The following is a 26,439-nucleotide window of genomic DNA, read 5'->3' as shown; positions in this document are numbered from 1 at the left end:
GATTGGGAACAAGGCAAAGATGCCAGGGCTCAAAATTATTGCATGTTGAAACAAAGGAGCTGACTGACTGATTTAAAGGTACAGGGTTAGGCCAGCCAGGGATATTTACTTCTTACGTAGGTACATAATGGATTCCTTCTGGATAAACCAAAGTAGTTAATTGTATATTCCACAAAGAGTGATAATAAGGTGACCAAACCCCAACCCTAATAAGCTCTTGACGGAGTGAAGCAAGATAGTTTGATAAACGGGCTTCTCATCAGAAGGAAGGTTTTTTTTTTTTTTTTTTTTGGATAATATTCAGCCTAGAAACTTCTCTTATTGTACCCAGAATCAAATTCATAAAAATCTCCCCTGCTGCAGAAAAAAGTATTTGGCAAAGGAAGCTTTTGTAGGAGTATTTTGTGAAACGTATATTGTAGGAGAGCCACATCTTCTGAAATTATCTGTATTTGTGCAATCATATAGTACATTGGACTTTCCAAAGATGGTCTTCACAATTTACCCCAACTCACATGTAGTTTCTACACTGCGAGACTGACAAGTCTTCCGATTGGTAGGGTTCATATTTCCTCCCTTTGAATGGGGAGGGCCTCTGTAACTGCCCTAACTGATGGAGTGCAGCTGAGTGATGCTGTGTGACTTCAGAGGTGGGGGTGTGTCATAAAAGTGCCACAGGTGTTCCGATTGTCCTCTTAAGATGTTCGCTCTCAGCTGGCAGGCAGTATGCTGTAAGGAAGCCAAACAGCCACGTGAAGGACCGTGGGTAGGAGTTCTAGCCCACAGCTACAGCGAAAATCCCATCCATCCTACGGCCGCCACAACTGCGGGACGTGTGAATGAGTAAGCATTCAGATAATTTGATACCCAGCCCACGCATCCTTCGTTTCTTGCCTTTCCCCAGCTGATGGTCCATTAGGCAGAGATAAGATGTTAGTGACTGCTCACATTTCATATTTATGAGCAAAACAAATGATTATTTTTTTAAACTACTAAATTTGGAGCGGTTTGTTAATTAGCAATAGACAACTGGAACAAGTCACAAACAGAAACAATTCTAGATTGTGTTGTAGAAATACCACTTTGATGAGGACGAGTCAAGGCTATTCTCATGAACTTGGTTTCATTTTTTTTATTTTTTTAATTTTTTAATTTTTTTTCATGTTTTTTATGCTCTTACCAAGGCAGCAGATTTATCACGAGTGTAATACTTTTTCACATGCGATGTTTATTTCAAAATAAGAAAAAAATATTAGCAACAGTATATGCTCACAATGTAAAATTTATTTTACAGATGACTACTGTAATATTCTTTTTGCTTTCTAAATATTTCTGATATTTTTGATTTCTAAATATCATTGAACGAGTTGGGTTGCTGATATACAAACAATCTTAGGCGGAATTTTTTTATAATACTTTCCATGGATAGTGACAAAAGGCTGTCCCTGGCCACTAGTTTTTTGTTTTTTGTTTTTGTTTTTTTTCCAGAAATACAGTTTGGTAATGTAGAGATGTCAGAACAAACGATTATTGGAAGTGACAGTTTATAATTCAATGCAGCACTAATTTGAGTATTTTAAAAACTTAATTATTCATTCAAAGGAAATCTCCAGTTTCCTGTGAATGTCTTCCACAGCAAGAACAGTGAACATTTCCATTGTAACCTCTTGGGTTAAAAAAAAAAGAAAAGAAGCATCTAACATTTATGTTTTAATTGAGTTAAATGCCTAAGCCTTCAGTGATATTGCATGTAATATGCCAGGGAAAATAAAAATATCCTCAGATAAAAGAAGTGCTAATAAGGCCTGCTTTAAACGTTCCTGAAATAACTAGGTATTGTGCATTTGAGCAATTATTCTTTAAAAATCTAAAAGATTATCCATTCCAATGACTAAAATGACAACTGAAGATGACCACAGGCTTCCAAAAAGAGGCACAATATGATCAACAAGGCACTTGAGAAAGATGATTAATAAATAGCGTTTTCTGTGTGAAACAGGGGGTGTGGTTCTCAAGAAAGTGATTGGAGGGGATGAACGCAGGACAGGGACAAACTTGTTCCTGGAGAATCAGAAACATTTTTCTCATATCCTCCCTTAACTTCCCAACTTCCACTAAACCAGTAGAGTAGTGGGGGAATGCTGGGACCTTGAGGTTTGGGTCGGGTTGTGGGAAGAGAAATTGAAGGACAGAACAAAGCAATATGGATTATAAAAAAGGACTTCGCAGGATGGAATTTTTATTTGGATATAGTAACTCCAATGAGAATTTAATTAAGGGCTTGAGGGAGATTGAGATACAGAGAATATGGGATATAAGAGTGAGAGAGGAAGAAAAACTACGTTGGGCTACTTATTTAAAAAAAAACCTTTTTTCTATCCAAGCAATGAATTGTTTAGGCTTCGAGAATCGATTTTGTGGAGAAGTCGATATTTTTCTATTTCAGTGTAACCTGGTTCATCTCCATCTACTAGGAAGCTCAGTATAATTTCCATACAGATTTTTTTACTTTGACTTAGGCTTTTTAATGTGACAAAATGAGTCATTTTCCATTGAAATGTGAAAATGTTGGTTTAGAGCATGAAAAATAATATTTTAAGGGCTGCTAATTTATTCTCGGTAATGTTCTTTTTACATTAGTTAAGTACATCAGTTTTTTTTTCTTAAAAATAGAAATGCTATATTAACTTCTAAAAAAATCCTCTGAACTACTTTTGATAGACATATATTTCTTAAGAATGTGGCTGTGGCATACATTATGATTTGCTATCAGACCTCGTTTGCTATCCTTGCTGCCTTTGACCTTCTCAGTTTTTCTAGGTTTATATCCTCCCCACCCATACGTGGTCTGGCTCATGCCCTTATCTTCCTGTTTTCCTCCTTAATCAGTCCCTGCGCGCCCCATAATCCATGACAGCTGACCAATAACCCCACTATGGTTATTATGGGAAAATGCCGTAGGTAGTATTGCAAAGACCGGTTTCCTGCGTATTTTTGTCTGGGGTGTCTCTTCCATTAACTCCATTAACTGCAATTTTTGTTAATGGGTCTGGTTGCAACCCAGGTGAGGTTCATCACCAGCCTTTGCAGCCTGGCCGGAGGCTATGGAAGGCTCTGCAATAATTAATATGGGAGCTTTACATGGTCGGCCTGGGTCCGTCTTACAGCCTCGAGTGTTTTAAAACCCAACATTCAGAGCAGGTGCGGGGTGGCCGGGCTCTGTGTCACTCTGCTACCAGTCAGGGCTTCAGGAGCAAGGAAGTCTATCCCCCAAAGAAGGGCTGAGTCTCTAAATGTCAACACACTCATTTTTTGAAAGAACCCTTTCTTTTGTGTGCAAAAGGTCTTCCTCTGACCCACTCGGTGCGTTCTCCTTAGCATTAAAAAATAAACAGAAGCGACATGTCCTTAAAATAGCTGCTGCCCTGGAGTCACCGGGCACCCCTGCGGCTCTGAATGAATGAACTGGCAGGCGTCGCCGCGCGGTGGGGATCAGCGCCGCTGAGCTTAGGGCACCAGGGCCGCCCGGGCTGCCCCAGGCAGCACCCCGCAGGCCTGCACGCGGCTGCTGTGCCCCCCTTGCCCCCGGGCATGGAAACCTTCCCTGGGAGGGACCCAGGAACCCCGGGCCGGGGGCATCGGCCGCTTAGAGCCCTCGCTCCCCTAGTGGCCTGCTGGGTCTGGGAGGAGGGGGGCGGGGGGATGTATGGAGAAGACGCGTTGCTTCCCCTGGAGAAACGAGCGAAGGCTCATCACGCCTGGGTGGGATTGTGGGCGTTCGTGAGCGCCGCGCTGAGGGCCACGCGGGGCTGCGCTGCTCTGGCTTACGAGCTGCGAGGCTGGTTTCCCAACTGCCTGTTTGACTGGCTGGGACCGGGACTGCGGCTCCTCTGCCCCCTCCCCTCCTCCCCTCCCCTCACACCTGCCCCCTCCCCTCCCCTCGCACCTGCCCCCCTCCCCTACCTTCACAGCTGCCCCCATCCCGACCTCACACCTGCCCCCCTCCCCTACCCTCACACCTGCCCCCTCCCTTCCTTTCACACCTGCCCTCTCCCCTCCCCTCACACCTGCCCTCTCCCCTCCCCTCACACCTGCCCCCTCCCCTCCCCTCACACCTGCCCCCTCCCCTCCCCTCACACCTGCCCCCTCCCCTACCCTCACACCTGCCCCCTCCCTTCCTTTCACACCTGCCCTCTCCCCTCCCCTCGCACCTGCCCTCTCCCCTCCCCTCACACCTGCCCCCCTCCCCTACCTTCACACCTGGCCCCTCCCCTCCAGCGCGTCTCTCCTGGAGACTAGGAGCCCGTCCGCTGGTCTGCGTCGGCACCAGGCGCCCCCCCCTCCGGGGGGGCAGAGCCTCTCTCCTTGCAGGGCCCGCCTGGCCTCGCGGGTGATGCTCCTTGCTTGTGGATGGCCAGCTTCTCCCTGTACTCCCATGCTGGCTTTTTTTTTTCTGCCTTCAGCCCAGGTCATGGTCTCAGGTTCCTGGGGTCGAGCCCTGCACTGGGATCCCTGCTCAGCAGGGAGTCCACTTCCTCTCTCTCTCTGTGCTTGCATTCTCTCTCTCTCTCTCTCTCTCTCTCTCTCTCTCTCTCTCAGATCTTTCCAATAAGTAAATAAAATCTTAAAAAAAAAAAAAAAAGGGATTGCTTCTGACCTGGGCAGGAGTAAGGACGAAGACTGTTGTCATTGGTATCCTGAGCTATAGGGTCAAGAATTATTCCTGTTTTGTTCAGGAAGTTTTGTGTCACCTCATAAAAACCCTAATGCTGTCTGGTCAAGGCCCCATCCTTAGGTCTTCATCTCAACGTAATGACCTCCTGAAAGGCCCCCTCTCCAAATGTAGGCACGCAGGGGGTTGGCCTTAACATATGAATTTGGTGGAGGCCCAAGTAGTCACTCCATAACACATTCATTGTGCTTGGCGTTTATTTTTATTTATTTATTTATTTATTTATTTATTTATTTATTTATTTATTTATTTTTGCTTGGTGTTTGTAGTTAACTTCCATGCATGCATATAAATACGTGTATGTACGTATATGTACTTTATCAAAGCTTTATAAGCTCTTATAAATGCGTCTTACACATTTTTATACTTTGTCCCTTGTTGGTACTGACTTCTTGTTTTCTGATTGACAAAATACTTTCAGATGTGAGCCTTTCACATGCTAATTTTCATATTCGCTTTCTAGTATACATTATTTAATTTAAAAAAATCCCCCCTTCCAAGGCTGCTTTAAAATTCTAGATGATTCTTTAGTTAAAAAAAAAAAAAAAAAAAAAAAAAGTTGGAAAAATCTCTGGCTTCTCTCAACTTGAAGGTTTGGAAATGTCAAGAATTTTTTTTTTTTTTACAAAGATCTATTTTTGTTCTGAGATAAAGAATGAAAGAATGTCTTACATCAATTAAGGTTTTCTTTCTTTCCTTATAATTTTGAGTTTTAGTGACCTTGATAGAAAAATACTTCTCTGTATGATATTTTTGTTGTAATATGCTAGGTCACATGCTTACCTTTGATTTTCCAATAACCCCTTGTAATCTTTGAATATAGTAATACTTTAGATGTATTCTAAACTGGAAGACTGAAAAATAGTGAATGAAATCCATCATACAGCTTTTCTGTTGGTGCTCAGTGGACACAGCACATTTATTCGTTCTTTATGTCATTGGGCAAAGAAGACTCCTCTGAATTATTTTGCAAATGCTTCCTGTTTCTTTTCCAGTAAACACACATTTTACTTCCTAATGTTCATGTAACATCTAGCTTGTCAGAAAGCAGTTTATCTTGACTTCACATGAGTTTTTCTTAATTTAAGTATATTTCATATAAAGATTTTTACTTTGAAAAGACTCATCATCGTTCACATTACACTGGATATTTCATGTAAAGACACTGTCTGCAAATTCTGATTATAATCTTGTAAGTGAAAGAAAAAACAGTAAAAACAAATGTGGATAATTGCCATTTAAATTCTTAGTTTCAGAAGTTTTAAATCTCAGAAAGGGAAATAAATATTTTGGGTAATATATTAGGTCATACCTAAATTGATGAAATTGCTCAACTGACTGAATTCTTAGCTTGAGCAAACCTCCGATGACTTCATTTTATTTATTTATTTTTAGATTTTGTGTTGTATCTTTGTAGGAACACAATTTCTGGATTGTCTAAAACAATTCCTGAATTTTATTTAAGAGACCATGTTGGTTATTGTTAAGAGTTTTTGTCTCTTAAAGGAACCATATCTCAGGAGACCCTGCTGGCAGGATAAACATTCACACTATTCAGGGAATTCATATTTCTTTTAAGAGAGATAATGTTAAAAAAAAAAAAGAGAGAGAGAGAGAGATAATGTTTAATCATTGTTTCTACCTGTTAAGAATCACTAACGTTTAATTTATATTGGAGGAAGCTGATAGAAATATTATGATATAAATAAATAACATTTATGATATAAATGTTAGGAAACAAAGATCAAATTTTTCCATTAATGGACATATCTATAATATATTTAATCCTGCAATTTTGTGTACAATATTGCTATTGATTTCTTTCAAATAGAGAGGTAAGATCATGAAGTCTTCAGTATTTAAAGATTGAGAGTAAAAAAGACAGATATGTATGTCACTCTGATGGTGAAATATTAAGTGTGGAGTTCTAATTACTGGACCTGATGGGGAAAGAAATCTGATAGAGTAAAAATGTAATTATTATAAAACTGTTGGTAGTGTAGGTAAATGACTTGTTCCTAAAATTAAAAAATCAAACTTAGTTAATTATATCTTAGCTCATAAAAATTGCAGTGATAAGGTTTATAGATTGGTGAAAAATTAATGAATGCTTTAATGAATTTTCTAGTAAATTATGTAAGTCAGAAGTAACTTAATAAGGAATCTGAAAATGTTTAGAAGAGATTAGATTTATTGAGATATAAAATAATGCTAGAAATAGTGAGACTCCATTTCTATATAGGAGGAATTTAAAATTAAATCTGCCTTATTAGGTTGTATTTCAGTGTCTAAAATAGCTTACCACAAGGCAGCATTTAATAAATTAATTACTGCATTAATTACATAATTAGTTATTATATACATTAATATTAGAATTAGGCACTCTATGAAAATAAGGGGGGGTTCTCTGTGTGTGTATGTGCATAAAATTCTGAGGGCTATAGGCAACAAGTCAAAGTGGTGAGTTTTTAAAAAGATATTATAAGCACATTTAACAGGAGATTTGCCCGTTTAATAAATGTTTAAGTATACAGTACAGTGTTATTAACAGTAGTCATGATTTTGTGTAACAGATCTCAAACTTATTTATCTTACATAACTGATAACTGTATACCCATTGAATAGCAACTCCCAATTTCCACTTCCCCTCAACTACTAGAAACTACCATTCTGTTCTCTGCTTCTATGAATTTGGCTGTTTTTGATACCTCATGGAAGTGGGATCATACAGTTATTTATCCATCTGTGACAGTCTTATTTTACTTAGCATAATGTCTTCTAGGTTCATCCATGTTGTCACATATTTCAAGACTTCTTTTTTTTAAAATTAGGGCTAAATAATATTCCATGGTATGCGTGTCACATTAAAAAAAATCCATTGACCCATTAATGGAAACCTAGATTGTTCCTGCATCTTGGCTATTGTGAATAATGGAACAATGAACATATATCTTTGAGATTCTGATTTTAATTTATTTTGAATAAATACCCAGAAGTGGGATTCCTGGGTCATATGGTAATTCTAATTTTAATTTTTTTGAGGAAACTCCATATTGTTTCCAATAGCAGCCGAAATATCTTACATTTCTTCCAACAGTGCACAAGGGTTTCAATTTTTCCACATCTTTGACACTTGTTATCTTTTGTTTTCTGATAATGGTCATCCTAACGGGTGAGAGTTAATATCCCATTGTGGCTTGGTTTGCATTTCCATAATGATTAGGGATACTGAGCTCCTTTTTATGTACCTGCTGGCTATTTGTATGTCTTTTTTGGAAAAATGTCTATTTAAGTCTTTTGCCCATTTTAAAAATCAGATTATTATCCTTTTTACAATTGAGTTGTAAGAGTTCCTTTTGGATATAAACCTCTTATCAGATATGTGGTTTACAAATATTTTCACCCATTCTAAAAGTTGCCTTTTCACTCTGTTAATGGTTTCCTTTGCTGTGCAGAAGCTCTTTAGTTTGATGCAGTCCCATTTGTTTACTTTTGCTTTTGTTGCCTGAACTTTTGGTGTCATATCCAGGATGTTATTGCCAAGACCACGGTCTGTAGGCATTTCTCCTATTTACCCCCCACTCCCCAGGTCTTCTACAGTTTCAGGTCTTATATTTAAGTCTTTAATCCATTTTGAACTGATTTTTGTGTATGGTGTAAGATAAGGATCTAATACCATTCTTTTCAAGTGGATATCCAGTTTTCCCCACATTATTTGTTGAAGACATATCCTTTTCCCATTGAGTGCTTTCATTTCTTATCAAAGATCAGTTGATTGTATGTATGAGTTTATTTCTGTGCTTTCTATTCTGTTCTATTGTTCTATGTCTGTCTTTATGCAAGTACCATACCATTTTGATTGCTATAGTTTTATAATAAATTTTGAAATCAGGAAGTGTGAGGCTTCCAGGTTTGTTCTTCTTTTACAAGATAATTTTTGACTACTTAGCGTTCCATATGACTTTAGGATTGCTTTTCCTATTTGTGTAAAAAATGCCATTGGAATTTTGATATGAATTGCAATGAATCTGTAGATCACTTTGGGTAGATGGACATTTTAACAATATTAAGTCTTTCAATCAGGAGCATGGTTTGTCTTTCTGTTTGCGTCTTTAATCTCCTTCATCAGTGTTTTAGTTTTCAGTGTACAAGGCTTTAGCCTCCTTCATTAAGTTTATTCTTAAAGTGGTTTATTCTTTTTGGTGCAGATGTAAATGCTATTGTTTTCTTAATTTCCTTTTCAGATAATTCGCTGTTAGTGTGTAGAAGTGCAACTAATTGTTGCATGTTGATTTTGTACTTTGCATCTTTACTGAATTTAGTGAACAGTTTGTGTGTGTGTGTGTATGTGTGTGTGTGAACTCTTTAGGGTTTTCTTCATTTAAGATCATGTTATCTGCAAACAGAGATCATTTACTTCTCTGCTTCTGATCTGGATGCCTTTTATTTCTTGCCTAACTGCTCCTCCTGGGACTGCCAGTGCTGTGTGGTATAGGAGTAGATGGCATGCGTATCCTTGTCTTGTTTCTTATCTTAGAGGAAAAGCTTTCAGTTTTTCATCATCAAGTATCATTGTAGCTGTTGGCTTCTCATATTTAATATGTTGTTTTCATATTATTATGTTGAGGTTATTTTCTTCTTTCTTAGCGTATTGAGAGTTTTTATCATGAAAGAGTATTGTATTTTGTCACATTTGTTTTCTGCTTCTCTTGAGATAATCTTATTATTTTTATCCTTCATTCTGTCAGTGTGGTGTATCACAGTAATTGATTTTTTTATGCTGAACCATACTTATATCCCAAGGATAAATCCCACTTGGTCATGTTATACGAGTATTTGAATGTATTATTGAATTTGGTTTGCTAGTGTTTTGTTGATGATTTTTACATCCATGTTCATCATGGATATTGGTCTATAATTTTCTTTCCTTGTAGTGTCCTTATCTGACTTTGGTACGATAGTAATGCTAACTTTCTAAAATGAGTTTGAAAATGTTTCCTCCTTTTCAATTTTTTGGAAGAGTTTGGGAAGGATTGGCATTAATTCTTTTTTAAATGTCTGGTAAAAATCTATGAAGCCCTCTGATTCTGGACTTTTCTTTCTTGGGAGGCTTTTTCATTACTGATTCATCGCTTTACTAGTTATAGATATGTTCAGATTTTCTTTTTGTCCATGTTTCAATCTTGATAAGTTGTATGTTTAGCAATTTATCCACTTATTCTACGTTATCCAATTTGGTGACATATAGATTTTCATAGTAGTCTCTACTGTCTTTTTGTTAACATTTCCACTCTAATCTTTGTTATTTCCTTCCTTCTGCTAACTTTGAGCTTCATTTGTTCTTTTCTAGTTTATTGAGGTGTAAAATTAGGTTGTTTATTGAGGTATTTCTTTTTAATGTAGGCATTTATTATCATCAGCTTCCTTTTTAGTACTGCTTTTTTTCCATCTCATAGGTTTGGGTATGCCGTGTTTTCATTTTTGATTGTCTCGAGATATTTTCTAGATACTGTTTTGATTTTCTTTGACACATTGTTTGGAAGTGTGCTGTTTCATTTCTACATATTGTGAAATTTCCAGTTTTCCTTCCACTGTTCATTTCTAGCTCCTTTCAGTTGTGGTTAGAAAAGATTTCATATTATTTCGGTCTTTTAAAATTTGTTAAGACTTGTTTTGTGGCTTAACATGTGATCTGTACTGAAGAAAGTTCTGTGCTCACTTTAGAAAAATATAAATTCTCCTGCTATCGAGTGGAATGTTCTATACATGTCTTTTAGGTCCATTTAGTCTTTTAGGTGATCACATTTTATTTTCTGTACTTTGGACCTCTCTCACTATTTCTTTCTCCCTTTCCCTAATCAGGATATTTATGATGCCTTTTAGCTGTTCAAAACATAAATCCTCCACACATACATACTTTAGTGTCTCTAAAAGTTCATTTTTCCCCTCCTAACATGTCTGATATTTCCACCTTAAATTTCTATTCCCTTTTTCTACTCTGGTTTAAATAGTTATCAGAGGGCTCAGCAGCTGAGCATCTGCCTTCAGTCCAGGGTGTGATGCTGGGGTCCCGGGATCGAGTCCCACGTCAGAGCATGGAGACTGCTTCTCTCTCTTTGCCTGTTTCTTTGCTTCTCTATCTCTGTATCTCTCATGAATAAATAAGTAAAATCTTAAAAAAAGAGGAAGTAAAATAGTCATCAGTATAGCAGAATTCCTGGGCTAGATAATGTTATGACTATTATATATAATAATATCTGGTTTAAGTCACCCAGTCTATTTGCATATTTGGGGACTGAAAATGGGAGAGGATGCTTACCTAGTTTTATTCAGCTTTTGCACTAAAGTTTTCTGGATAACATGGTAGTGCTCTCAGGGTCCAAGTATTTAATGCATACCCACATACACATGTAAAGGACTGTTCTCTGTCCTCGTCATCACTATCCAATCTCTTTTATTTGATGTTATCAGAGAAATAAAAGTGTTCATAACATGAATATATTTACCCTTTTCTACCAAAAGTGGTGAGTTTTGTCATCATCTTTATCTATGATTATATAAAGATACAGACATCCAATTTTTGCAAATAAAATTGTAATAAATTTTAAGGCATAACTGCAGATTTGGAAGCAACTTAATTTTATGGAAAATAATGTTGGAGAACTGCTCTAATCACACGTGACACCATTGATATTGTGAACCTGGCAGCATTACACATGTTACCAATTGAAATAAAAAGGGACAAACATGATGACTAAGTTCTTCAAAAGAGAATGATTTAAATTTCAAAGGATTAAGAAATCTTTTTGGAAAATGGATGAATCTTTGAATAATACTGAAAGAAAACAACCTTCTCAAATGATTCTGCTGATGAAAACATAGGCAATTTTGTATGAATGTGAAAAAAATTAAGAAACCCAGTGAGGATGGATTCATTTCTTGGTAAATTTTAAGAATTGGCATATGGTTGTAAGCATATCATCTCTTTCATTAAATAGAAATAAACTTATTTTAAAATTTTGTATTTCAAAGTAAAGTCTCATTCTGTATTTTTATTACCTAATTAAAATTTTGCCATGGTTTTAAGGTGGCTTACTTAAATGTTTTTTTCTTTTGACACTATGAAAATTCAATAACTACGTGAGCCAATGGGTGTGTATAGCTATGTAGGTTAAAACCATTTTTTTCAAAAAGAATAATTTCTTGATTTGTCTGTCTAGTGAATAATCTGCCACTGTCTGGACACTTTCTGTGTATCTACAATTAAATAATCTCTTTTATAACAGTCGATGGGGATGCTTGTTCAATCACTTTCAGATGTTAAGGAACTTACATAACTCAATAACAACAACAACAACAAAAAAAAAAACAAAAAAAAAAAACCAAACCTCCTAACAATCTGATTTAAAAGTGGGCAAAGGACCTGGATAGATATTTTTTCAAAAAAGATATAGAAATGACCAATAGGTTCATGAAGAGATGCTCAACACCACAAATTATTTGGTAAATGCAAATCAAAATCACTAAGAGATATTACTGCACATCTGTTAGGATGATTTTTGTGAGAAAGACAGCAGATAATGAATATTGGTGAGATGTGGAGAGAAGGGAAATTTTGTGTGTTATTACTGGGAATGTAAATTAGTATAGCCACGATGGAAAACACTATGAAGTTTCCTCAAAAAATTAAAAATAGAATTACCCTATGGCCCAGGAATTCCACTTCTGGGTGTTTACCTAAAATTATTGAAATTAATATGTCAAAGAGATATCTACACTCTGATGTTTATTGCTCATTATTCACAATAGTCAAGGTATGGAAACAAGCTACGTGTCTGTCCACAGATGAATGGATAAAGAAAATATGATGCGGAAAATCCTAGACGAGGACATACGCAGTAGTCTCTTTGATCTTGTCCACAGCAACTTCTTGCTGGACACATCTCCAAAGGCAAGGGAAACAAAAGCAAAAATGAGCTATTTCCCAATAGCTCCCAATAGCTTCGTCAGGATAAAAAGATTTTGCACAGTGAAGGAAACAGTCAACAAAGCTAAAAGGTAGCCTATAGAATGGGGAAAGACATTTGCAAATGACTTATCAGATAAAAGGCTAATATCCATAGTCTATAAAGAACTTACCAAACTCAGCACAAAAACACCAAAAAACCCAGTTAAGAATGGGCAGAAGACATGAACAGGCATTTCCCCCAAGAAGACATACAAATGGCCAACAGACACATGAAAAGATGCTCAACATCACTTGGCATCAGGAAAATATACATGAAAACCACAATGAGGTACCACCTCACACCTGTAAGAATGGCTATAATTAATAATTCAGGAAACAACAGATATCGGCAAGGATGTGGAGAAAGGGGAACCCTCTTACTCTGTTGGTAGGAATGCAAACTGGTGCAGCCACTGTGGAAAACAGTGTGGAGGTTCCTCAGAAAGTTAAAAATAGGGCTTCCCTATGGCCCAGCAATTGCACTACTAGTTATTTATCCAAAGGATGTAAACATAGTGATCTAAAGGGGCACCTGCACCCTAATGTTTGTAGCACTAATGCCCATACTAGCCAAGCTATGGAAAGACCTCAGATGTCCATTGACAGATGAATGGATAAAGAAGATAAAAAACAGAGGGAGGTAAACCATATGAGACTCAACTCTAGGAAAGAAACTAAGGGTTGCTGTAGGGGAGGTGGATGGGAGAACGGAGTAATTGGGTGATGGGCATCAAGGAGGACACTTGATGTAATGAGCACTGGGCATTATGTGCAACTGATGAATCATTAAATTCTATTTATATGTAGAATGAAAAAAAGGCCAAACTCATCAAACAGAGTAAAATGGTAGTTAGCAAGATCAGGGGGTGGGAGAAATGGGGTGATGCTGGTCCGAGAGTACAAATCTTCAGTTATAAAATGAATAAGCTCTGGGGATCTAATATACAGCGTGATGACTACAGCTGGTAATACTGTGTTGTGTACTTGAAATTTGCGAAGAGAAGAGAACTTCAATATTCTCTCCAAACAAACAAGCTAACTATGTGAAGTGATGGATGTGTTAATTAATTAGATGGTGTGTAATCACTTCACAAAGTATACCTATGTCAAATCATCACATTGTACACTTTAAATATATACAATTTTATTTGTCAATTATGCCTCAATAAAGTCGAAAATACAAAAATAAAAATAATCCCCAATCACTTTAATATGAAGATGTGTGCATTACATTTGAATATCATCTAAAATATTCCTCTTAATTTTGGACACAGTTTCCCTTTAAAACTTAGAAAAATTAACAAGGTAAGGAGGAAATAATATGCTTATAGTATATTATATACGTCTACACGTATGGTCCTTGACTTAGGATGGTTTCACTTAAGATTTTTTTTTTTTTTTTTTTTACTTTAAGATGATGTGAAAGCAGTTTGGATTCAATAGCAACTGTACTTTGAATTTTGATTTTATCCCGGGCTAACAATATGCAGTACCATGCTTCTTGCGATGCTAGGCAGTGGCAGTGAGCCCTAGCTCCCCATCAGTCACGCAATTGTGCAGGTAAACAACTGAGGCACGTAACAACCATTCTGTACCCATGTGACCATTCTGTTACTCACTTTCAGTACAGTATTCAATCCATTACCTTGGAATATTCAGCATTTTATTATAAAATAGGCTTTATATGAGATGAATTTGCCCAACTGTAGGCTAATACAAGTTTTCTGAGTACATTTAAGGTAGACTAGGCTAAGCTACGATGTTCAGTAGGTTGGGTGTATTAGATGCATTTTCAACTCATGGTATCTTCAGCTTATGACGGGTTTCTTGGATGTAACCCCACTGTAAGTTGAGGAAGATCTATACTATAGGTGATAATACACCTATACCATTACCATCTAGTAACAAATACTTGTAATTCTTTTTCAGTGTTACAAAGATATTCAAAGTATATGTATATCTTTATTATTTCAAATTTTAATTTGAATTCTAGTTAGTTAACATGTAGTATAATATTGATTTCAGCAGTAGAATTTAGTGATTCATCACTTACATATAACACCCAGTGGTCATAATAACAAGTGCCCTCTTTAATCCTTATCACCCATTTAGCCCATCCTCAGCCCACCTCCCTCCATCAACCCTCAGTTTGTTCTCTATCATTAAGAGTTTCTTCTGGTTTGCTTCCCCCTCTCCTTCTCCTTCTTTTTAACCTCCTTCCCACTTGTTCATCTGTTTTGTTTTCTAAATTCCACATACGAATGAAATCATATGGCATTTGTCTTTCTCTAACTGACTTATTTTGCTTAGCATAATACACTTAGCCCCATCCAGCTGCTGAAAATGGTAAGATTTCATTCTTTTTGATGGCTGAGGACTATTCCATTGAATATATACCACATATTGTTTATCCATTTATCAGTCACTGAACCCTTGGGCTCTTTCCTTAGTTTGGCTATTGTTGATAACACTGCTCTAGGCATCGGGGTGCAAGTACTCTTTTGAATCTGTATTTTTGTATCCTTTAGGTAACTATGTACTATCTAGTAGCACAATTGTTGGAGCATAGGGTAGTTCTGTTTTCAAGTTTTTTGGGGAACCTCCATACTGTCTTCCAGAGTGGCTGCACCAGCTTGCGTTCCCACCATCAGAGTAAGAGGGTTCCTCTTTCTCCACATCCTCGCTAAAATATGTTGTTTCCTAAATTGTTAATTTTAGGTATTCTGACCAGTGTGAGGTGGTATCTCATTGTTATTTTGATTTGTGTTTCACTGATGATGAATGATATGGAATATCTTTTCATGCGTCTGTTAACCATCTAGATGTCTTCTTCAGAAAAATATCTATTCATGTCTTCTGCCCATTTCTTAACTAGATTGTTATTTTTTTGGGGGTATTGAGATTAATAAAGTCTTTACAGAATTTGGATCCTAACCTTGTATCAGATATGTCATTTGCAAATATGGTCTCCTATTCCATATGCTGTCTTTTAGTTTTGTTGATTGTTTCCTTCACTGTGCAGAGGCTTTTTATCTTGATGAAGGCTCAGTAGTTCATTTTTGCTTTTGTTTTCCTTGCCACTGGAGATGTGTCTATAAGAAGTTGCTATGCCTGAGGTCAAAGAGCTGGAAGTGGAAGGGGAGTGGAATTAGAAGCAGCAACTCTGGAGTGAACTGCCCATGTCAGCGGGCTGTTGGGAGAGGGGCCTCCCTCAGGGCCTGCTGAGAGTCTGTGCCAGAATCCTTGGGAGCAGTGATGCCAGAGGGGCCACATTAGCTGCAGTAAATAGTATATTTTTGGTCTATTTCTGTAATCTCTCTACCCATCCATTTGTAGAAGCGCTAAAAGAAGAGGAGAGGGGAAGAGTGAAGGACAGCTGATTGGTCTCTCTTCCAAGTTCCCTCCTGCTGGGGGAAAGGCCAGGATGAACATGGAACTGAATGCAAGATTGAGATTTTAAAATCAATTAGACTAGACTGAAATATTTAATATTTGAAAGCGACTGGGAAACTATAAAATCTGTCCAAGATGTTATTAGGGATGGGGAAAGGAAATTCAGCAGAACATGTTTGAAGACAGTGAATAGAGAAAAGTCAAATCACACCATCTTTGTACCCCACCGAGTTCAAGGGCTGTTCAACAGGCCAGTTTCATGTGCGAATAGAGGGCCGAAGTTACACTTGATTTCACAATTTTGCTTTGCTTTTCAAAATTTAGCTGTCATGTCAAAACTATTTTCCTATATTACTAAAACCTCTCTCTCTTTTTCTATTATTTATGTGTGTTTATGCTTTGAGACGGTTAGGAAGCAAGGCCCAAACTCCCAGAGGAACAGGGTCATCTTCCTTATCTTGCTGTAGTGCTCGAAGAACAGGAACCGATCCCTGCTCCAATCCTGAATTTAGCTCTCTAGGAAGAAGATGAGAGAGAGCAAGAGAGAGAGAAAGAGAGAGAGGGAAGGAGGTACCTCTCCTCTCTGTCCTAGTACCTTTCATGTTTGCACACTAAAATAAGATGTTTCACATAACATGAGGGGAATTAAACATACTATTAACAGACAATTGGTCTATTTTAGAAACCACACTCTCTTTAATTCTCTAGTCCCCCAATTTTACTATTTTAAATAAAGCCTGTATGAACATTTTTTTTAGTAAATTTTTCTTTATTTGGGTTAATTTTTTCAGATTGTATTTCTAGTAATGAAATCAAAATACATAGAATACATTTTTAAAATGCTAATTATATAGAACAAATATCTTCTTAGGAAATTTGACTATGAAAATAAATTGGAACATGGAAATCATGTTAAGTACAGAGAAAGGTATTCCTATTATTTTTTCCCAATATTTTGCCTATGCTTAAATATTTTTAAAAGTGAGGTCATGATACATTATAAGATCTATGAATTACTTATCCCAACTAATGTTGTACCTTGAGAATTTTTTTATATTTAAATATTTTTGTAAATTTGATTATAAAGTTGAAATGGTATTTTAGTGAATTGATTTGCAAAAATTTAGTTTTCTTTTTCTTTATCATAGATGCTAACACTGTTTCAGTTGTTTTGGAATTATGATACTGCATTGACCATCCGTGAATAAAACTTTATTTTTAATTTTTTATATTTAATTTTAATTAGATTCCTAGAAATGCAATTCTTGCATCAAAAGTTAGGATTATTTTGCTTAATTGCTTTCAAGAAAGTACCAGTCTTTCAGTCCTACCAGCAATTTATGAAAGGCATATATTTATATTCTTGTTTGTACCCCAGTTGGCATTGAGAATTCCCATGAAAATTTTTGTTTCATGAGAAAAAACTGATATTTTAATTTTTATTTTGATTATTAATGAGGTTGAACTTTTCATTTAATGTTTATTAGCCATGTGTGTCTCTCCTCTTGTGTGTTCTCTAATCATTTTTTGCTCATTTAGCTATTTGATGCATTTACATCTTAAAAGAGGAACTAATTTGCACAAATACATTTCTAACTAGGGAGCTTATGTAGGAAATATTTTCTAAGCATAGGGTGATCTTTGCTTTTGTCTACTCTTAAAAAATGTATTCAGTAAAAATGAATGTTAAGCATCTACTTGGTATAAGAAAGTATATGCTGTGGGAAATAAATTGAAAAAAAAAACTTCTGTATCTCAAAGAGGAGGCTATTGTATGGCTTGAGTTTAAATTAAAAAAAAAAAAAAAAGACTAAGTCTGTTGCTTCTAAAAGTTCTTTGATTTCTCATTAAGAAATTATAAAAACTGGGCAGCCCTGGTGGCTCAGCAGTTTAGCGCCACCTTCAGCTCAGGGCCTGATCCTAGAGATCCTAGAGATCCAGTCCTACATCAGGCTCCCCGCATGGAGCCAGCCTGCTTCTCCCTCTGCCTGTGTCTCTGCCTCTCTTTCTGTGTCTCATGAATAAATAAATAAAAAACTTAAAAAAAAAGAAATTCTAAAAACCAATCGAAGTATGCCAAAGAAAATATGAACAAAAGCAAAAATGAGAATAATTACTCAAAATTTTATCACCTTAATGCATCACTTTTATGCTTTTTGGATAGTCTTTAATTGTCTTTGCATCTTGACATAGTTATAATCAGACTCCACATAGTACTTTGTATTTTGCTCTTTTTTTCTTTGCATTATAACTTAACTTAGTCTTTGTTACTGGAAGTCTTTATTCTAATGACTGGATCTCTTTACAACTTATGTAATTAAACTCATTTGGGGGCATTTAGATTTTTCCCTTTTTTAAAGTATAATTTATTTAGGCCTATTCTACATTTATATTTCTTGACAAGTTCATTTTTTTTCAATTAAAAAATGTATAGTGGGAATAATCCTCAACCGTTTGCATTTAACATATGAACTTACTAGAAAATAATTAAATAGACTTAAGGAAGAACTAAGTAAGTGTGATTTTGGAAATCATATCACTTTTATTTTATTTTATTTTATTTATTTTATTTTATTTTATTTTATTATTTTATTTTATTTATTTACAGAAGAGGAGTGGTAGAGGGGCAGGAAAAGAGAGAATCCTAAGCAGGCTCTGCCCAGTGGGGAGCCTGAACCCAGGCTCTTTCTCACAACCCTGAGACCATGAACTGAGCCAAAATCAAGATGAGCCACCCAGGTGCCCTTGTCACTCTTTGTAGGTGATGATTTTGGGGATGGTTTCCTTGTGCACTCCAGGTCATACCCCATTGATTGCTGTGTGTTGCACTGGAGAGAGAGGAAGACTTCAGTGAAAGGAGACCTGGCTCAAACTTCGCTATATGCGATCTTGATTGACTTATGCTTCTAGAGTCTCCATTGTTTTCATTTATGGTGTATGGCTTCTAAAGTCTGCATCACATGATACTGTTATGAGGATTAAGTAAAATAGCATCCAGTGCCTTCTACAGTATGTGCTCCAAATTCATTCAAGTTAATGTTAGATTGTTCCCCACTGCCCCTAGCTCATCTAATCCATCTTCATTTTGGCTATTTGAGAGGAAAATTGGAGCTTGGGTTGGCTTGAGGGGTTAGATTTTTAATTTTTCTTTTTCAAATTCTTGTAGGAATAAGTTCTTAGTCATGGTCTTAAGTTCTCTTGAAACCCCTAAAATATAGTAATTATTGATTTTCCAGCAGCCTACTCTAAAGCAATGTCTGAATAACATTTCAGTTCAAAGAAATCTTTGTTTTCTCTATTTGACATTTGCCAGAGTATCTCAGGAAGAACCAGGATCCTGAGTCACAGCTCAGGAGTCTGCTGCTTTTTTCATGAAGCCAGGCTAGTGCCCCTCCTTCGTACTTCTTGTAGACTTTTCTCTCCGTAGTCATGTCCTTGAAACTTGTCTTTCGCATATTTTGCTTATCAAGTAATTAAGATTTTTGACACATGTCTAACAGGATCACTCAAGATACTCTATTCTAATTCCATAGTAATATATTTTAAGTTATATTTTTTAGGAGGATGAAATGAGACTCTACAAGTGTACCTGCACACAATGCCTTTCATCCTCATGTGATAAATTATACCTGCATATGTGTACTTTCCTTATCAAAAGGCATCATTGAAATAAGATGGGAAATCCGTGTCCTGGAAAAGCTGCTTTCTCTTTGGAACCCAAAATTAAAGGGAAACTGAACTTTACTTTTATCTGTAGTAAATGTTTCCTGTACTACATGACACGTACTTTACTGGAGGGACATGAGTGAGCCACATCATCATGTCAGAAGTTTGCTCATGAGCCTAATGAAAGAATAGTATGCATATATATTCAAAAATAATAATTTTGAAAAAATAGAGATGCCATGTTAATTTTTTTAAAAAAGCTTTTTCAATATAACTACTGTGTACCATGTGCAATTCATATTTTTCTGTTTTAGTGTGTTGGTATTAATATGATGGATGCAGAGGGAAAGTAAAGAATTCTCTTAAGTTACCCAGGCAGCACATGTGTAGGGTAGGATGAGGGCTGAGGAAGGGCGGCGGTATAGTGAGAGAGCAAAGCCTGGGTTGTGCTCCAGAGTTGAACTACTTCACTTCAAATCCATCCTCTGTTCTAAACTGCTTGCTTCACCTTGAGAAAACTATTGAAATTCTCTTAGCCTCTGTTTCTCCATCTATAAAATGGGATGATGATTATACTCACCATACATTGTTGCTGTGAAAATGAAATTACTTTGGTGGTTAAAGTTCTTGCAGTAGAAAGCTATTGTTATTCTTAATGCATTCTAGAATGTTAGATTTTACCAGAAAAGAATTTGACTGAGCCTAGGGGAGGGGTGGTGGTGGTCAGTAGTTGATAGCTTAGAAAATTCAAAGGAAGGGATCCCTGGGTGGCGCAGCGGTTTGGCGCCTGCCTTTGGCCCAGGGCGTGATCCTGGAGACCCGGGATCGAATCCCACATCGGGCTCCCGGTGCATGGAGCCTGCTTCTCCTTCTGCCTGTGTCTCTCTCTCTCTCTCTCTCTCTCTCTGTGACTATCATAAATAAATAAAAAAAAAAAAAAAAGAAAATTCAAAGGAATAACTAATAATTTGTGTATTAAAACTTTTCCCCCATACTATCCATTTTATCCAAATTACAGGCAGGTATAAAATACAATATAGAACTTAGCTATTATATATGAAAATAGTGATAGAAGAGGGAAATTCTAGGAAAAAAATTATTCATATATTTAGAGAATTATGCTGTCAGCAGTTTCAGTTATCCTCAGTGCCTGATTCTTTTGAACTAGCACTTTGATGCAAATTATTTTTATCAGTCCTATTTCTTTCTTCAACTGCAAAGCACAGGATGAAACCACTTGGAGAAAGAAATGAATCAAATACAGGTAAGGAACAAATGAGAAAAGAAGGTAGAAATGAGAGAAGCAAGACCTGTCACTCAAACTTCCTAGTTCATAATTTTAATGTCAGCCACGTCCAGAATAAACATTCTATTTCATATATATGATTTCTTAAAAATAATTTCAAGAATAACATCAAATAAGTTGCATTGCTTGAGAAAATTTTGAAAAAATTAAGCATTTAAAAATGAGCATGCAATGATACAAATGATACTTGATGACCCCGAATCTCTCCTTTCATTCTTAGCTATATATTTTTTTAATAGATTATTTTAGAATAGATTTATATCTAAGAAAAAAGTATCAAGATAGCATTGAGAGTTCCAAATACCCTTCACTCAGCTTCCACTGATATTAACCATGGTACATTTATCAAAAACAGGAAACGAACATTGTAATGATGCTGTTAATGAAACTCTAGACTTTATTTGAATTTCAACAGATTTTCTTTTTTTGTCTTTTAAAAAAGTAATTTATTTTCAAATACTTTCTCTTTTAAAATTTATTTAAATTAAGTTAGCCTGCATATGGTACATCATTAGTTTCAGATGCAGTTTTCAGGAATTCATCATCTGCCTATAACACCCAGTGCTCATCGCATCACACGCCCTCCCTCATGCTTATCGCCCAGTTACTCAGAGTTAAGGGTCTCTTGTGGTTTGTCTCTCTCTCTGGTTTTTTCCCACTCAGTTTGCTCCCCTTTCCCTTATGGTCCTCTGCACTATTTCTTATATTCTGCATATGAGTGAAACCATATGACAATTGTCTTTCTCCGATTGATTTATTTCACTTAGCATAACACCCTCCAGTTTCACCCACTTCGATGTAGATGGTATGTATTCAATCTTCCTGCTGGCTGAGTAATATTGCATTGTGGTATATGTGTATATAGGCCACACATATACATATAAACCTTACCTTCTTTATCCATTCATCTGTTGAAGGACATCTTCGTTCCTTCTACAGTTTTCTAGTAATGTCTTTTTTCAGTTCCAGGATTCAATCCAGGACATCAGATAGCATTTAATCTCTTTTGGTCCTATCACAGTTCCTCCATCTTTTTTGTGTATTGGCTTCCTATTGCAGCTATAATAAATAACCACAAACTTAGTAGCTTAAAAGTAGCTTAAAACAATGCAACTGTATTAGCTTATAGTTCGGGAGGATTGAAACCAGAAAATGGGCTAAAATCTAGCTGTCCACATGGCTCTGTTGCTTTCTGGAGGTTCTAGGAGAGAACCATTTTCCTGCCCTTTCCAGCTTCCAGAGGCTGCTCACATTGCTTGGTTTGTCCTTCTTTCTTTTATTTAAAAATTTTAAAAGTTATTAGTTGCTGTATATTTGACATATAATATTATATTCATTTCAGTTGTATGACAGTGATTTATATTATGAAATACTCACTACAATTAAGTGTACTTACCAGCTGTCACCTAAGTATTACAATATTATTGACTATATGGGGCTCATTTTTTTTTTTCAAAGCCAGCAAGGTCCAGTCAGTCATTCTCATAATGCTTCAATCTGGTTCTGACCCTTCCTACTTCTTTATTATCCATTTAAAGATCCATGTGATTATATATGGGGATCACTGTTATAATCTAGGATAATTCCCTTATTTTAAAGTCAGCTGCCTGGCAATCTTGTTTCCACCTAAAAGCTTAATTGCCCATTACTTGGTAACATAACATATTTTTAGGTTCTGGAGATTAGGATATGGACATACTTGGTGGGCCATTATTATGCCTACTTCAGCCTACCCTCCTGCTTCCAAAGATTTGTGTCTGTTTGTTATATAAAATATATGCACCCTACCCCAAGATTCTCAACCATCAAGTCCAAAATCTCATTTCAATCTCATCAGCTCAAAAATCCCAAGCCTCATCAACCTGATCATCTCAATCATGCTTGAGTAATGAATGCTCTGTGCATAAGCCATTAGAGGTGCAGTTTCTTTCAATCCATGAACGTGAAATTTAATAACCAGATTATTTATTCCCAAAACACAGTAGTGGGATAGGCATAGGGATATCAATTATAGATATTTCATTCAAAAGGAGACAAAATAGAAGAAAACAGGAAGTCATAGTGTATTACAACCTTTAAAAAAAAATAAAAAAAAATTTATTTTTCCCCCTGCCTCGACATGTCCACAAATAGATTGTGAATACTCTGCCCAGGAGATCGGGTGTATCAGTGTGGTAAGGCTTGCCTCTGACACAAGTTCCCCTTCTTGCCTTCCCCTCACTGTGACCTAGTGACATTCAAATGCACTGGGGAAGTCCCCTTGTGTCTTTTCTAGCATACTCCATCCTGATCCCCCCCCCCTCCCCCGGTAAAGGACCTTGCTCACAAGACCTTGCTCTCTCTTGGCTTCCCACCTGTTTGGAGGACCTTGCTCCCTTGGTGCTCCTTCCCATGTTGGCCCTCTCTCAGAGTACGGTGACTCTGTCTGGTACCTAAGCATAATAAACTTTTTTTTCTTAGCCTTTCCCTTGTCTCTTGTGAACATCTTATAAAAGACTGGGAAACACATAGGCCCCAAGCAATTTCAAAGTCCCTTGAAGCTCTCCATTCTGTCCTCTGGGTTTAGCACTCTACCCTTGGAGTCATCCTTCCTTTATCATAAAAGGTACCACATGTTTGAAGCTGAGTAGTTTTATCAATTGTTTCTTGCCTGCAGAACTCTGAGGATCTGACATCCTTCTTGTGTTTCGTTTTCTCTTAGTCCTAACTTGCAGCATTTCTCCTGGTATGAAATTCTCAAGAACCTAACAACATCATGATTTTAGTCCAGTGAGGCCCATGTCAGACTTCTAACCTATAGGGATGTAAGATAATAAAATTATGTTGTTTGAAGCCACTAAGTTTGTGGTAATTTATTGCTACAGCAATAGAGAACTATTACAATTGGATTTAGCAGTACGGAGGTGATTGGTGATAATGACAACAGCCGTTTCAGGGAAATGTCTAGAAGACCTATGAAAGAGAAGGGAAGAAAAACAATTGGAGAGAGTACATATAGACCGCATTTGAGTTTTCCCACATATTTCACGCTTTCTCACCTTCATCTTAGCTCATTGTCTTTCTTCACTATCTTCTTTCTATCCTAATTCTACCCTATTTTTATGGTTAATTCCTATCATTAAGCTTCCTTTACATTCTTAATCTGGACTAGCTCTTTCTACTTTGGGTTCTTATCATCTCAACACTTACTACATTATGTAAAATAAGCTCTCCCTTCAATAAACTCCTTTGGATGCTCAGCACTGAGCAGAGTGCTTAGTTGCAATAGATGTCAAATGCTTATTGAATTAGTATTTGGGAGGCTCTCGTACATTGATAAATTAAATAGTTATATACCCTATTAGTCTATGAAGTTTTCTAGGTGCAGGTACAGTTCAGTAGTTAGGCTTCTATCCAGATATTTGGTAAGGAAAGCAGAAAGTTTAACCAACAGAACAAATACCCATCAAATTTCAGTTAAATTTCTAACTTCAGCGTATAAAGTCTATTTATTTAGGTGAAATCTTTTTTTCCCAGGAAAATATTTATAGATCATTATCCTAAGTTTCAAAAGTAAATTTTCAAGTAAGTCCTAAATTATGGGTTTCCTTGGAAATAAGAAAAAAAAAGCATATTTATGAGACTGAATATGAAGCTATTTAAATTTCAGCAAAGAAAGTGCTAGAAAATGCTATAAACATTTGAAAGCTCCAGTACACCTGCATTGAAAGCATAAACACACACAACCATAGGAACTAGAAATTTCAACCAATTACAATAATCAGGAAGCAAAATTTACCCAAATAAACAGAAGACATGATTTAAGTTTGAAGGTGTTATAGAATTTTACTTCCTTGAACTTAATTTACTTGTAAACTTTTTCACTTATTCCTATAAATTCTCTATACTTCCTCTCAGCAATCCACCCCTTCAGTAGACAAAATATCCTGTGGCTTCACAAAGTACATTGTTCAGGTAATTTTTCCTGCTCACTCACCATGCACCAATTCCCACACTTTGTCTTTTTATTATCTGATAGGCACTGAAATGTGCTTTGAGCAAGCAGCTTCATTTTACATAATTAGAAGTCTTTCATCTTGCAGCTACACCCATTTGAAACAACCTAGAACAAGGAAGAAAACAAGTGGTGTTTCTGAATGGCCAGGAACACTCTCACAAAGACCACACTGTACAACCCATAGAAATGACCCCTTTGGAGAGTGCCTCAGGCCCACACCAAAGTCTGCTTACATTGAATATCTATTTATCAATATATCCTGAGAACATTAATGATGTCATCCAGCAATAATATTCATGATGTGATGATCTTGAGTCATAAGTGCAAGCTAACTTGTGTTCTGCAAATTAGAATAAATTGGAACAGGAAGTGGACAGTTCATCACTGGAAGAGTTCCACCCAAAATAAATGGAATAGAAAAAGTTGGGGATCCCCGGGTGGCTCAGTGGTTTAGCGCCTGCCTTCAGCCCAGGGCGTGATCCTGGAGTCCCGGGATCAAGTCCCACATGGGACTCCCTGTATGGAGCCTGCCTCTCTCTCTGCCTGGGTCTCTGCCTCTCGCTCTGTGTCTTTAATGAATACATGAAATCTTTAAAAGAAAAAAAAAGGACTAGAAAAAGTTTGAGAACTTAAGAAATTGCCTTTCTCAGTTTACAAGATACATTTTTGTGGAACATGTCATTCTAAATGATACACAGCAAAATTTCAATGGATCCACCAGCAGTACCTTGTGATTTTTAAATTTACTGGGAGGTGGGTGGGGGGTTGGGATGACTGGGTGATGGGCACTGAGGGGGGCAATTGGCGGGATGAGCACTGGGTGCTATGCTATATGTTGGCAAATTGAACTCCAATGGAAAAAAATAAATTTACGTTTATAATTGTGTTTGTACATTAGTTTGAAGAGAACTGAAGAAATCCTAGGGCATCACAAATCTCCTGGGATCTACTTGATGCGAAGGCTATAGCAAGAAAGTCTGGCTAATGAGTCAGATTAGCTTAAGTGACTCTGAATTCAGATCATTTAGGTTCATATCATTATTCTCCATTGATGAGCTGTATGAACTTTGCCAAGCTGTGTAACTGTACTGTGCTTCAGAAACTATCTAATCCAACTATTACCCAACGTAGGAATCTCTTCTCAAATTCCCTGATAATCGTTTAACATCTAATATGGAAAATTCATGGAAAGGAACAACTCTTCTAGGAGTTTTTCTTTTGTGTCATGGTTCTGTTGATTTCATCCATTCACCTTAGAATACCTTTTAGACCAATAGAGAATAAAAATACCCACTAAAGCGTACAGTGTTCCAGGTTGTACATTATACGCCTTGCAT

General features: G+C 36.7%; 1 long non-coding RNA gene across 1 annotated transcript in view; it reads right to left on the bottom strand.

Annotated features, from left to right (window-relative positions):
* The window catches only part of LOC111094446, a 40,000-nt gene extending 19,556 nt beyond the window's left edge, over positions 1 to 20,444 (bottom strand). The window contains exon 1 of the long non-coding RNA XR_005384954.1: positions 20,380 to 20,444. This is a non-coding gene — a long non-coding RNA (uncharacterized LOC111094446). The remainder of the gene's footprint in view (positions 1 to 20,379) is intronic.
* Between the last annotated feature and the right edge of the window lie 5,995 nt (positions 20,445 to 26,439).

This window comes from Canis lupus, chromosome 37 (assembly GCF_011100685.1).
Source record: "Canis lupus familiaris isolate Mischka breed German Shepherd chromosome 37, alternate assembly UU_Cfam_GSD_1.0, whole genome shotgun sequence".
Taxonomy (NCBI): domain Eukaryota; kingdom Metazoa; phylum Chordata; class Mammalia; order Carnivora; family Canidae; genus Canis; species Canis lupus.
This window is presented reverse-complemented; position numbering and strand designations above follow the sequence as displayed.